The following is a 10,335-nucleotide window of genomic DNA, read 5'->3' as shown; positions in this document are numbered from 1 at the left end:
ATTATTTTGGTATGATATGTGAGATATAGGTCTATACTGAGTTTCTGACATAATATTTTCAGTTTTTCTAGCAATTTTTGTGAAATAATGACTTCTTATCCCAGAAGCTGGAGTTTTGGGAGTTTATCAAATACTAGATGACTAAGTCATTGATTATTGTGTCATGTGTATCTGACCTATTCCATTCATCCATCCCTCTATTCCTTAACCTGGACCAAATGGTTCTGATGACTGCTGCTTTATAATATGCTTTTAGCTATAGCAGAATTATCCAGCATTTCAGGAATAGTAGGTAATGGAGGAGAAACTTGACAACAAGTCTTCTCTCAAATTCAGGTAATTGTGGTACCACAAATTGGCAGGTACCACAAATTAGGTAAATGATCTTACCTAATCATAGGTCTTCAGAGATCAGTGGTTCTCATGTCCAACAGAGCGCCCAGACATAGTAGCTTGCTAGCTGAAGATTTTATTTCAAGTGATCACATCCTGCACACTCCTGCACTCCTATTGCACTCCTGCTAAACTCCTCCTACTTCCTGATCTCTACTGCTTATATTGGGTTTATGAGGTCACACTCACAGCCAATAAGAGGAGACATCTCCCATTGATGATGCATTCTCAATGCAGCCAGAGCTTCCACTCATGAGGCAGTATTTACTGGCTGCAGAGATGACATCCGGGTACCTCAGACATCAAGGACTCTTTACTTCCTCTTATACTATGTGAAGTTCCTCTCGGTCCCTTACAATTTCCTTTTCTTGGGACTGCTTATCAATTCAGATCAACTTTGACATCAACAATAGCTCATTTAATAAGATTACAGGGTGTATAAAAATAGAACAAAGGCAAACAGAAGTAAAATAGTAAGAACTAGGCCTAACAAGGGCTAAATCCACTATTGGGGTTTTCAATTGTGTTCAGCCCACTCAAGAAAGCCATGTTGGGGAGGTAAGATGTCATATGTCTGTGGTTACAATTGTATACACCTTTTGATATAGGAGTGTTTAAAAGAAAAGACATATTCTGTAGAACTGCCTCAATAACTCTGGCAGGTGGGTGTGTTGGTTTTTCACTCACTAATTTAGAGGTTCTGCCTACAAGTGGAAAAAGGGGCAAAGCCTCTCCCCAGCCCACCATATGAATAGCTGGTAGCTTAGTGTCCTATTGTCCTATGTCCATTGCCCAGTTCTGTCAGTCTCTAGATGTCATACATCAACCAGGGCAGTCCAATTCAGCTGCTACACTGGTGCTATGTTCACCATTTTTGGTATTATGATCAGCAGGGACATGGCTGTCATCAGTGTCTGAAGGGCTGCTGACATATGGCCGATCCTTCTGTGCTATCATTGAAGGATGATGTTGTCTGATCCTTCTCTTCTTGGTTCCCCAGGTCATGGATGTTTCTGATTGGGATCCATTCGTCTACTGATGAGTCTGCATCTGGAACAACAAGGTCATTCCCCAGGTCCCCAAACCCTGTCCCAACCCGAGCCCTTCCAGATGCCATCTAAGCCCTTCCACATCACTGTGAAAAGAAGGCTCTTGTCCTTGTTGGACAATCTGTTAGTTAGCTGTGCTTTCTGCTTGTGCCAGAAGTTCATTGCTGGGGTAAGGTCCAAAGAATGTGAAAAATGCAGGCAATTGTATGTATATATTGCTGCATCTAAGTGAGCTAAAGGGTTGTGCGAACCCCAATACTCACTTTTCTTGTTTAGACAGGAGCATCTTGAGGAAACGAATAGCCTGTCCAATAATGGCTTGATCAGAGGGATTATATGGGATTCCAATGGAATAGGCAATGCCAAATTCAATGCAGAAGAACCAAAAGACAGAAGATGTATACACTGGTCCATTATCTGTCTTAAGTGCATGTGGGATTCTGGCAATGGAAAAACAGTGATCATATGTCTACTTGCTTCCCTAGATTGGAGTGAAGCCATGCAGAATTGAGGATATGCATCCATAGTTATATAGATGCTCTGCTTCTTAACATGGGTGATGTCCATTTGCCAAATTTCATTGGCAATAAAGGATTAGAAGACCTGGAATACCATATTCTGGAAGGTGAATGACCTGGAGTTACAACCAAAAATTAACTACCCAGCAAGACTGAGAATCATCTTTCAAAGGAGAAGGATTTTCAATGAAGTAAGAGACTTTCAATCATTTCTATTGAGAAAACCAGAACTAAACAGAAAGTTTGATCTTCGAACACAGGACTCAAAAGATATTGGATCTCAAACCATGAGAATTCTTTCCTGGAGGGAGCATAGGAGTGTGGAAAGGAAGGCAAGCTGTATAGCCTTTTACTATGCTCCTAGCTTTCTCTTTTGTTATCCCAAATTGCAAATGTATAGCTCAAGCTGTCTGATGATTAAAAAAAAATAGGACCTGAAAGTCTATTATGAAAGTGGTTATGCAAAATATAATACTTACCTGAACACTTTGTCATTTGCTCTTGAAGTTTTTTAAAGAGCTGATATATATTGGAAGGTACAAATTTTATTTGGGCTGTGTCAATTCTTTGTACCACACCTACTGAATAAGACAAATCAGATATTATATTTAACAATGTAACTTTTGGAAATGCTTTTCTTACTGGAATAAGAGAGCAGCCACATACATATGACACATAGTAGGGTTATTTTTTATTCCCTAGCAAAAATGTCTATTCAAATCATTTATAAGGCTTAGCTAAATTAATGCTGGGCACTGAAAGGGCAAATCTTTTCATATCCTCCTTATCCAGAGGGATACAATAGAAACAATCCTTAATCCAAAGAAGCCATTTCCTAGGCAATTGAGTAGGACATGGAAGCTCAGGTTGAAGAGCTTGTTCATTTTCTTTTCTCAAATCAGTCAACGTCTTCCATTTCCAGATTTCTTTTTTATAGCAAATATAGGGGAATTCCAAGAATGTAGAAAAGGTTGTAAGTAGCCTGAATCTTTTCACTTTGTAAGGTGTTTCTCCCCATAGATTGATGGGGATTTTTTCAGCTACAAAAGGAATAAAAGCTCCTGTTTTATCTTCACATTTCCATCTCAAAGAGGTAGCATTAATTTCAGCTAATATTGATCCTCCTATGCTAGACATATAGGTGTTTGCTATAATCTTTGGCCAGTGACTGGGCCAACTGGCACCTCTAATGACTATATGGTTTGTACCTGTGTCTACCAATCCTTCTAATGGTATGCCATTTACATAGATAGTGGCCATAGGATGGTCAGCTGGAGTCCCTAACTGTAATCTCCTTCCCCCACAGGCTTGCTTAATGACTCTCTGAGTATAACAGTTGCCATCAAGCCACAAGTGTTTTTTGCTTGAGGCCCTGAAGCCTACTCCTGCATCTTGTATTGAGGACATAGGGATGAGTAGAACTGCTTTGTGGTCTGTGCTGATGGTGTCATGGCCCCTCCTCTTCCTTCTCCTTCTCCTCCTCCCACCCAAGAAAGCAGGGTTAAGGGAGGAGGGTCAGAAGATAGGGAATATTCTAAGGGAGCATGAGAATTGGAAGGGGAAACCTTGCTTTGAAAGTGAAAAGGACCATACCCCTTCCCTTTAGCAAAATACTTGACACACATAATTCCTTTTCTGCCCAGCTCACCAAGGTAATTATGGTACTTAACTCTTTTCTCAACCAAATGGCTAAGCCCTGCAGATCTCCAAGAGCTGTAGTAGGCAAAATAAATCGGTAAAATGCTAAAAAAGATTTCTTTAATTATGTTCCACATGCAGTAACCTCTGAGGCTACAGCCACCAACCCTTTGTTTGCTTCTCTCCTGATACTTCCTTGTTTGACTACCCAAGTTAAAAATCTTTCCTAGTTTAAAACTTGTGGGATTTCTTAACCCATTATATTCAGTTAGTTCTCCCATTATTAACTACTGTAAAGTAGCTTTTTGTTCCTTCTCTGCCTCAGCCTGTAGCCTGAGCTCTTGTACTTTTTGTTCTAATTGTTGTAAAGTAACTTTTTGTTTCTTCTCTAACTCAACCTGTAACTCTTGTGTTTTTTGTTTTAAGTGTTGTAAAGTGATCTTTGTTTCTTCTCTAACTCAACCTATAACTCTTGCACTTCTTGTTCTAATTGTTATAAAATAATCTTTTGTTTCTTCTTTTCCTCAGGCTGTAGTTCTTGTACATTTTGTTCTAACTGCTTAATCACCTCGTTCATCTCCTGATTTTTGTCTTGCTGAACTGTACTCAATGGGTGTGGGAATACACTCCTCAGAAACCTGGGAGCAATTCCCCTGCTCTTCATCAGATGTGTTCTCTGCTAGAAAATCACCTGTCTGGCTCTCTAACTGATGAGCTGTGTGCACAGCTGTGTCCTCAGGCATTGATCATGGGTAAACTTAGACCCAGATCCATTATGCTTCTTTGCCTTTTAGTCTCTTGATGAGGCTGTTGTAACTTCCCTTGCAGGGCCTAACAAGCCTAAAAGAGCTGCCCCTAGGTTGGACGGCCACTTGTAACCTCCCCCTCAGAGGTTACTGATTGTCATTCTTGCCTTATACTAGGCCTTCAGAAATCCCTGATCACTGTCTCTTCTAGCAGTGGTTCGTTACCAATGTTTTTTTTCTTTATTATTATTATTATTATTATTATTATTATTATAGCTTTTTATTCTTTTTTATTATAATAACTTTTTATTGACTGAACCCATGCCAGAGTAATTTTTTACAACATTATCCCTTGCGCTCACTTCTGTTGCGATTTTTCCCCTCTCTCCTTCCACCCCCTCCCCTAGATGGCAAGCAGTCCTATATATGTTGAATATGTCAATGTATATCCTAGATACAATATATGTGTGCAGAACCGAACAGCTCTCTTGTTGCACAGGGAGAATTGGATTCAGAAGGTAAAAATAACCCAGGAAGAAAAACAAAAATGCAAGCAGTTTACATTTATTTCCCAGTGTTCTTTTGGGTGTAGCTGCTTCTGTCCATCATTTATCAATTGAAACTGAGTTAGGTCTCTTTGTCAAAGAAATCCACTTCCATGAGAATACATCTTCATACAGTATCGTTGTTGAAGGATATAATGATCTCCTGATTCTGCTCATTTCACTTAGCATCAGTTCATGTAAGTCTCACCAATCTTCTCTGTATTCATCCTGCTGGTCATTTCTTACAGAACAATAATATTCCATAACATTCATATACCACAATTTACCCACACATTCTCCAATTGATGGGCATCCATTAATTTTCCAGTTTCTAGCCACTACAAACAGGGCTGCCATAAACATTTTGACACATACAGGGCCCTCTCCCTTCTTTAGTATCTCTTTGGTGTATAAGCCCAGTAAGTAGCACTGCTGGATCAAAGGGTATGCACAGTTTGATAACTATCTGGGCATAATTCCAGAATGCTCTCCAGAATGATTAGATTCGTTCACAACTCCACCAACAATGCATCAGTGTCCCAGTTTTCCCGCATCCCCTCCAACATTCATCATTATTTTTTCCTGTCATCTTAGCCAATCTGACAGGTGTGTAGTGGTATCTCAGAGTTGTCTTAATTTGCATTTCTCTAATTAATAGTGATTTGGAACACTTTCATATGAGTGGTAATAGTTTCAATTTCATCATCTGAAAATTGTCTATTCATATCCTTTGACCATTTATCAATTGGAGAATGCCTTAGTTTCTTATAAATTAGAGTCAGTTCCCTATATATATTGGAAATGAGGCCTTTATCAGAACATTTTATTGTGAAGATGTTTTCCCAGTTTGTTATTTCCCTTCTAATCTTGTTTGCATTAGTTTTGTTTGTACAAAGGCTTTTTAATTTGATATAATCAAAATTTTCTATTTTATGATTAGTAATGGTTTCTAGTTCATCTTTGGTCCCAAATTTCTTCTTCCTCTACAAGTCTGAGAGATAAACTATCCTATGTTCCTCTAATTTATTTATAATCTCGTTCTTTATGCCTAAATCATGGACCCATTTTTATCTTATCTTGGTATACAGTGTTAAGTGTGGGTCCATGCCTAATTTCTGCCATACTGTTTTCTAGTTATCCCAGCATTTTTTGTCAAATAATGAATTCTTATCCCTAGGATCTTTGGGTTTGTCAAACACTAGATTGCTATAGTTGACTACTCTGTCTTGTGAACTTAACCTATTCCACTGATCAACTAATCTATTTCTTAGCCAATACCAAATGGTTTTGGTGACTGCTGCTTTATAATATAGTTTTAGATCAAGTACAACTAGGCCACCCTCATTTGATTTTTTTTTTCATTAATTTCCTTGAGATTCTCGACCTTTTATTATTCCATATGAATTTTGTTGTTATTTTTTTCTAGATCATTAAAATATTTTCTTGGAAGTCTGATTGGTATAGCACTAAATAAATAGATTAGTTTAGGGAGTATTGTCATATTTATTATATTCACTCAGCCTATCCAAGAGCACTTGGTATTTTTCCAATTATTTGTCTGACTTTATTTGTGTGGAAAGTTTTTTGTAATTTTGCTCATATAATTCCTGACTTTCATTTGGTAGATAGATTCCCAAATATTTTATGCTGTCAACAGTTATTTTGAATGACATTTCTCTTTGTATCTCTTGCTGTTGGATTTTGTTGGTGATGTATAAAAATGCTGAGGATTTACGGGGATTTATTTTGTAAACTGAAACTTTGCTGAAGTTATGAATTATTTTTAATAACTTTTTAGTAGAATCTCTGGGGTTCTCTAGGTATACCATCATATAATCTGCAAAGAGTGATAGTTTGATTTCCTCATTGCCTACTCTAATTCCTTTGATCTCTTTCTCAACTGTTATTGCCGAGGCTAATGTTTCTAATACAATATTGACTAATAACAGTGATAGTGGGCAACCTTGCTTCACACCAGATCTTACTGGGAAAGGTTCCAGTTTTTCCCCATTGCATATGATGTTTACTGACGGTTTTAAATATATGCTCCTTACTATTTTAAGGAAAAGTCCATTTATTCCTATACTCTCAAGTGTTTTTATTAGGATTGGATGTTGGATTTTATCAAATGCTTTTTCTGCATCTATTGAGATGATCATATGGTTTTTATTAGTTTGGTTATTGACATAGTTGATTATGCTAATAGTTTTCCTAATATTGAACCAGCCCTGCATTCCTGGTATAAATCCTACTTGGTCATAGTGTATTATCCTGGGCATGATTTTCTGTATTTTTGCTAATATTTTATTTAAGATTTTAGCATCAATATTCATTTATTATAGCTTTTTAGACAAAACATATTCATGGGTAATTTTTCAACATTGATCCTTGAAAACGCTATTGTTCCAACTTTCCCCCTTCTTCCCTCCATCCCCTCCCCTAGATGGCAGGTAGTCCAATACATGTTACATATGTTAAAGTATATGTTAAATACAATATATGTATACATATTTATACAGCTATCTTGTTGCACAAGAGAAATCATATTTAGAAAGAAGGTAAAAATAATCTGGGAGGAAAAACAAAAATGCAAGCAAACAACAGAAAGAGTGCAAATGCTATGCTGTGGTCCACACTCATTTCCCAGTGTTTTTTCACAGGGTGTAGCTGGTTCTGTTCATCACTGATCAATTGGAACTTATTTGGATTTTGGATCCTCTCATTGCAGAAGAAGATAGCCACTTCCATCATAATTGGTCCTCATACAATATTGTTGTTGAAGTGTATAATGATTTCCTGGTTCTGCTCATTTCACTTAGCATCAATTCATGCAAGTCTTTTCAAGCCTCTCTGTATTCATCCTGCTAGTTATTTCTTACAAAACAATAATACTCCATAACATTTATATACCATCATTTACTCAGCCATTCTTCAATTGATGGGCATCCATTCAATTTCAAGTTTCTATCCACTACAAAAAGGGTTGCCACAAACATTTTGGCACATACAGGTCCCTTTTCCTACTTTAATATCTCTTTGGGATATAAGCCCAGTAGTAACACTGCTGGATCAAAAGGTATGCACAGTTGGATAACTTTTTATGTATAGTTCCAAATTGCTCTCCAGAATCATTGGATCCATTTACAACTCCACCAACAATGCATCAGTGTCCCAGTTTTCCCACATCCCCTCCAACATTCATCATTATCTTTTCTTGCCATTTTAGCCAAAAAGATAGGTGTGTAGTAGTATCTCAGAGTTGTTTTAATTTGCATTTCTCAGATCAATAATGATTTACAACACCTTTTCATATGAGTAGAAATAGTTTCAATTTCATCATATGAAAATTGTCTGTTCATATCCTTTGACCATTTATCAATTAGGAAATGGCTTGATTTCTTATAAATTAGACTCAATTCTCTATATATTTTGGAAATGAGGCCTTTACTGGTTCTTTACCAATCTTACCTAATCATAGGTCTTCAGAGATTTCTGTCCACTGCTCCTCAAGCTCAAGACTATTCCATGTGATCACATCCTGCACTACTCCTGTACACTCCTGTACTCCTATTGAACTCCTGTTGAACTCCTCCTAGTTTCTGATCCCCATTTCTTATATTGGGGCTATGAAGTCACACACACAGCCAATAAGAGAAGACATCTCCTGGTGATGATGTGTTCTCATTGCGATCAGAACTTCCACTCATGAGGCTAGTCCCTACTAACAGCAGAAATCACATCTGGATACCTCAGACATCATAGCCTCTTTAATTACTCTTATACTATGTGAGGTTCCTCTGAGACCCTTATAGGATGCTAATCTTTTATATATATATATATATATATATATATATATATATATATATATATATATAACTTTTTATTGACAGAACCCATGCCAGGGTAATTTTTTTGCAACATTATCCCTTGCACTCACTTCTGTTCCGATTTTTCCCTCCTACCTTCCATCCCCTCCCCTAGATGGCAAGCAGTCCTATATATGTTGAATATGTCATAGTATATCCTAGATACAATGTATGTGTGCAGAACCAAACAGTTTTCTTGTTGCACAGGGAGAATTGGATTCAGAAGGTAGAAATAACCTAGGAAGAAAAACAAAAATGCAAACAGTTTACATTCATTTCCCAGTGTTTTTTCTTTGGGTGTAGCTGCTTCTGTCCATCATTGATCAATTGAAACTGAATTAGGTTTCTTTGTCAAAGAAATCCACTTCCATCAGATTACATCTTCATACAGTATTGTTGTTGACGTATATAATGATCTCCTGGTTCTGCTCATTTCACTTAGCATCAGTTCATGTAAGTCTTTCCAAGCCTCTCTGTATTCATCCTGCTGGTCATTTCACACAGGACCTGGCACAACTCTGTTTTATTCAAATATAATTCACCCTTATGTTCTCATTGGTCCTCTTTGAAAATGAAGAGTGAACAACAATATATATGTATGTATACATGTTTTGGATTAAAGTTCTAATTTTATTGGTTTAGAGAATTCCTGATGAGGAATTGTTCCACCAATACAGATTAAAACCTCAACTTTTATTTGATTAGAGTTTTCAGGGCATTGATATATTATATTGTTTACCCAGTATTACCTAGCTTATATGTGTTAGAGAAAAGCTTAAACCTAGTTCTTTTTCATTCTTACGCTAGCTTTCTATCTATTATATAATGCTGTTACTATAAAATATAATAATTAACAGTATCATCTATATGATACTTTTACACATACTAATACTTAATATTGGGCACAAAAATGGTAAACTTATTTTACATTTGTGCAATATTTTAATTGTTTTTATATCAACATTGGGGTATGTAGTATTTCTCTCATCTACCACAAGTTTATATATAAAACCCATAATCATGAATGTATCAGCTCTAAAAATACATATACAAACACTCATGGGAGGTTTAATTGTTATTAGACTAAATTGAATTGAACATATAAATGCCAGTATGATAACTATAAATACATCAGATTGAAAAACAGGGGCGCTTGGCTAAAAACTGGAAACTGAATGGATGTCCATCAGTTGGAGAATGGCTGAATAAATTATGGTATATGAATATTAGGGAATATTACTGTTCTGTAAGAAATGACCAACAGGATGATTTCAGAAAGGCCTGGAGAGACTTACACGAACTGATGCTGAGTGAAATGAGCAGGACCAGGAGATCATTATATACTTCAACAACAATACTATATGATGACCAGTTCTGATGGACCAGGCCATCCTCAGCAACGAGATCAACCAAATCATTTCCAATGGAGCAGTAATGAACTGAACTAGCTATGCCCAGAAAAAGAACTCTGGGAGATGACTAAAAACCATTACATTGAATTCCCAATCCCTATATTTATGCACACCTGCATTTTTGATTTCCTTCACAAGCTAATTGTACAATATTTCAGAGTCTTATTC

The 10,335-nt window shown here is 36.8% G+C and overlaps 1 long non-coding RNA gene across 1 annotated transcript; it reads left to right on the top strand.

The window, feature by feature from the left end:
• The first annotated feature begins 637 nt into the window (after positions 1-637).
• Positions 638-2,438, top strand: LOC116421129. Its single transcript, XR_004231435.1, has 3 exons — positions 638-951; positions 1,394-1,456; positions 1,928-2,438. It is a non-coding gene; the product is annotated as an uncharacterized LOC116421129 (long non-coding RNA).
• Positions 2,439-10,335: the final 7,897 nt, after the last annotated feature.

Source organism: Sarcophilus harrisii, chromosome 2 (assembly GCF_902635505.1).
Source record: "Sarcophilus harrisii chromosome 2, mSarHar1.11, whole genome shotgun sequence".
In the NCBI taxonomy this organism is placed as follows: domain Eukaryota; kingdom Metazoa; phylum Chordata; class Mammalia; order Dasyuromorphia; family Dasyuridae; genus Sarcophilus; species Sarcophilus harrisii.
The sequence above is the reverse complement of the archived record's forward strand: the minus strand, read 5'-3'. Positions and strand labels throughout refer to the sequence as shown.